At 47.2% G+C, this 4,712-nt stretch overlaps 1 protein-coding gene across 1 annotated transcript in view; it reads left to right on the top strand.

Moving 5' to 3' along the window:
- Window positions 1-976: 976 nt before the first annotated feature.
- The window catches only part of LOC103250444 (activating transcription factor 7-interacting protein 2), a gene marked incomplete at its 3' end in the record, with an annotated part of 66,143 nt that continues 62,407 nt past the window's right edge, over window positions 977-4,712 (top strand). The window contains exons 1-2 of the mRNA XM_008049032.2: window positions 977-1,157; window positions 1,246-1,361. The remainder of the gene's footprint in view (window positions 1,158-1,245; window positions 1,362-4,712) is intronic.

Raw genomic sequence — 4,712 nt, 5'->3', positions numbered from 1 at the left:
GGCCGGCGCGGCGCCGCTCTAAGGTACGTTGGGGCCGGGCGAGAGCCCCGCCGAGCGACGGTTGGCTGGGCGGCGACCCCGCCGACGCCGCTCGCCTCTCTGAGCGCCGGGCGCGGAGGCTCGGCCGCGGCGGGGCTGGCTGATCGCCAGGCGCCCCCGGGGGCTGCGGGGCTCCGGCCGGGCCGGGAAGACGCCCGCGAGAGGCGAGAGGACGCGTCTACACCGCTGGGGCGCAGGCGCTGGCCGAGTGGGCGCGGTGTGAGGCGGCGCGGGCGGGGCTGCGCCGGGAGCTGGCCTCCGAGTTTCGGTTCCTGACGAGTAAGTAGCGGGGGCTCGCTCGGAGAGCTGGGACGAGTGAGCGGGGCCAGCCGAGTCTCCACCCGAGCGCCCAGTTGGCGGCTCTCCTGGAGCCCTTCGAGTCATCCTGATCCGAGCAGCGGGGTGCCAGGAGCGAGCCGATGGCGCCGAAATCCGTTAAGAAGTAGGCACTGGACGGACCTCCGGTGTCGCGTGACGCTGTGTGATCGCAAACGCCGAGCTCTGCTGAGCCTGCCAGTGTAGGGATGCTGTGATTCAAGGATGAACGGCTTCCTTCACGCAGACGTTCGCTGTGGCATCTTCCAAAAAAAAAAAAAAAAATCAATTTCATAGTATCACCCCTTCTCCACCAACTTTCTCCACTTTTGGCAAGCAAGTTCAAGAATGTGTCTGGACAGAGGAAGAAGTAATTTTATTTCTCTGTTAACATCCTGCTACTCTTAGAAAACCGACCTGTGCCTTCCCGTGTTACTACGTTGAAAATGAAGTTTCTAAGCACGTAAACCAGTCCATGTTGCTTGCTTTTTGACGAGATCACTTTCGGCTCTGAAGACTTTTATATGATTGATATCTGGGAAAAGAATATTGCAATGAATAACTCGCATTAGAAAGATCATGTCGTAGCCACTTAGACTGCCATTCTAGGTTGGGACTTAATACGTTTTTTTTTTCATTATAATTTTGTCATACTTGTAGCTAGTAAATGACCCGCGACGTAACTATTTGCAAAACGAATGGGAAAGAAGATAATGATGGTTTATACACAGGAAAGCAATTGAAAATGCAAATATGAAGCCTCTGAATGAAGGACTGATTACATTGAATTCACCTTTTGTGAAGTATGCCTTTCTTCTTGGCTTGTTTATACCTTAGATTTTTAGAAGTGTTGACTCTGATCTTAATCAAATTAATGTACTTCACTCTGAGTCTTATCTGCAGATATGTACAGACCACATCCTAAGATTGACTTCTGCCTCAGGAGGAATGCATGAGGAGCACCTTATTGGAAATGATTTGTGTGTTTTAAGAACAGGTGTCTCTAGGTACATCTTTAATTTTCTGCTCTGCTTGCCTTATTCGTGTACTTCATCCCAACCTTCAATTCCATTGTACTTTCTTCAGTCTTCAATTCTATTGTATCTCTTTGCCGTTTAATGTCTTGAAGTCTGGTTTGGAACTACTGCATGATTCCTGCATCTGTGCCTATGCATATATTATAGCTTCTTATAGTGAGTGTGTAGAGATGTATTTCATTTACTGTAATCAAATTTTAAGCAATGTAGGATAGTTGTTAAAAATGATCATAAAATACCTTGCAACTTTAAATGCAGAAGCCTATTAGCTTACACTGAGTGAGATAATACAAAATACACAGAACCATTTTCTGTCTCATTCTGTCCCATATTATTTTCTTTTTTTTGAGTTGGAGTCTCACTCTGTCGTCCAGACAGGAGTGCAGTGGCACGCTCTCTGCCACCGCAGCCTGAACCTACTGTGCTCCAGTGATCCTGGCGCCTCAGCCTTCCAAGTAACTGGAACTACAGGCGTGCGCTACCACGCCCGGCTAATTTTTGATTCATTGTAGTGATGAGGTCTTACCAAATTGCCTGGATGGGTCTTGAACCCGTGGGCTCAGGCAATCCACTCGCCTTGGCCTCCCAAAGTGCTGGAATTACAGGTTGAGCCACCGAGCCCAGCCTGTTCCATATTCTTATAACATTTAGATACTTACTCCGCTGTTTGAGGCTTTATTAAACCTGACCCAAACTTTAAAAATAACACTGCAGTAGACTAGGGTAACTTTTAATCCTTTTTCATCTTCATTAATGTAGGTAGGACAGATTATAGTCAGCCAATATCTAGAGATAAATATCATGACTCTTGGGTTTTTTTTTTTGAGTTGGGAGTCTCACTCTGCCGCCCAGGCTGGAATGCAGTATGGCACACTCATGGCCACCACAGCCTTGACCTGTTGGACTCAGGCAATCTTTCCACCTCAGCCTTCCAAGTAGCTGGAACCACAGGTGTGTGCTAACATGCTCAGCTAATTTTTTTTTTTTAAGAAAGCAGGATTTATTGAGAGGACAGAAAAGCTCCCACAGTGGGAGAGGACCCGAAGGGGTTGCCCATAATTTTTTGATTTATTGTGGAGACGAGGTCTCACCAAGTTGCCCAGGTTGATCTTGAATTTCTGGGCTCAAGCAATCCTCTCACCTCCCAAAGTTCTGGGATTCCAGGCATGAGCTATTGCTCCCAGCTGATCATGACTTTCTTGGAGGAAGGGAAGATAATGAGACAAAATGGGACTTTTGAACTTCTTACTAAGCTTTTAGGGCTATAAGATATATTTATATAGGTTTTACTAAATTTAACCACTAAGTATCTAGAGGCATCATATATTATCTACTAAGTATGGAAATTTCCATTAGTATGCCTCTGAGGTTCTACTGTATACAATGCTGTTGATGTAGGTATGGCAAAAGTTGCTGAGGTCTATTCTGGTACTTTTTTTTTTTTTTTTTTTTGGAGTTGGAGTTGGAGTCTCACTCTGTCACCCAGACCGGAGTGCAGTGGCCGCTCCCGGCCACCGCAGCCTCGACCTGCTGGGCTCCGGCGATCCTTCTGCCTCAGCCTTCCAAGTAGCTGGAACTACAGGCGCGCGCTACCACACCCAGCTAATTTGATTTATTGTAGAGATGAGGTCTCGCCAAGTTGCCCAGGCGGGTCTCGAACCTGCGGGCTCAGGCAATCCACTCAATTCAGCCTCCCAAAGCACTGGGATTACAGTCTTTTTTTTTTTTAATTTTAGAAATGGTTTATCTCTGCATAGTCTGGACTGCAGTAGCACAATCTTGGCACATTGCAGCCTTGACCTTCTGGGCTCAAGGGATCCTCCTGCTTTAGCCTGTCCCGTACAGGGGACTACAAGTGTAGACAACCATGCCTGGCTCGTTTTTAAATTTGTTTTTGAATTTTGATTTATTGAGTCAGAGTCTCTGTCACCCATGTTGGAGTGCCGGCCATTGCAGCTTTGACCTGCTGGACTTAGGTGGGACTACAGGCATGCTTCACAATGACTGGTTAATTTTTTTTGTTGTAGACATGAGGTCTTGCCATGTTGCCCAGGCTGGTCTCAAACTCCTGTGCTCAGGCATTCCTCTTGCCTTTTTCTCCCAAAGTGTTGGGATTACAAGTGTGAGCCACTGCACCTGGTGGTTTATAAATTTTTATGTAGAAGCTGGGCACAGTGGCTCAAGCCTATAATCCCAGCACTTTGGGGGGGCCAAGGCAAGAGGATTGCCTGAGCCCACAGGTTCAAGATCAGTCTGGGCAACATGGTGAGACCTCGTCTCTACAATAAATCAAAAAATTAATTGAGCATGGTAGTGTATGCCTGTAATTTTGGATACTTGGAAGGCTGAGGCAGAAGGATAGTTTGAACCCAGTAGATTGAGACTGCAGTTGCTGGGAACATGCCACTGCATTCCAGCCGGAGCAACAGAGTGAGACTCCAACTAAAAAAAAAAAAAAAAGTTTTTTTTTTTTTAATGTAGAGATGAGGTCATGTCATGTTGTTCAGGCTGGTCTTGAATTTCTGGGCTCAAGCAATTCTTCTGACTCAGTCTCCTAAAGTGCTGGGATTATAGATGTGAGCCAACATACCTGGCTATTTTATTTTATTTATTTATTTATTTTTAGTTGGAGTCTCACTCTGTCGCCCAGACTGCAGTGCAGTGGCCACTCCCAGCCACTGCAGCCTCGACCTGCTTGGCTCTGGCGATCCTTCCGCCTCAGCCTTCCGAGTAGCCAGAACTACAGGCGCGCGCTACCGTGCCCGGCTCATTTTTTTATTTGTTGTAGAGATGAGGTCTCATCAAGTTGCCCAGGCTGGTCTCGAACCCGTGGGCTCAGGCAGTCCACTCTCCTCGGCCTCCCAAAGGCGTGGGATTACAGTCTGAGCCACCGAGCCCAGCGGTGTTCTACTCTTAACACCCTTGTTTTAATAGGTAGAAGAATATGAACAGCAAAATTTAGAAATTTTTACCTACTTGATATAAAGTGCATGTACAACTTTTTGTTTTTGTTGAAGTCTCACTCCATTGCTCAGGCTGGAGTGCAGTGGCATGCTCACGGCTACCCCAGCGTCAACCTGCTGGACTCAGGTGATCCTTCGGTCTCAGCCTTCCAAGTGGCTGGAACTACCGGTGCATGCTACCACACCCAACTAATTTTTTGGTTTTTATTGTAGAGATGAGATCTCGCCAAGTTGCCCAGGCTATTCTCAAACCTGTGGGCTCAGGCAGTCCCCTCACCTCAGCCTCTTAAAGTCCTGGGATTACAGGCTTGAGCCACTATGCCTGGCCACACGGGCAGTTTTTTTTTTTTTTTTTTTT

The sequence above is a fragment of the Carlito syrichta genome, unplaced genomic scaffold (genome assembly GCF_000164805.1).
Source record: "Carlito syrichta isolate Samal-C Ts95f unplaced genomic scaffold, Tarsius_syrichta-2.0.1 Scaffold130455, whole genome shotgun sequence".
NCBI classification, from domain to species: Eukaryota; Metazoa; Chordata; class Mammalia; order Primates; family Tarsiidae; genus Carlito; species Carlito syrichta.
Note: the sequence above shows the minus strand (reverse complement) of the source record. Positions and strands in the feature narration are given on the sequence as shown.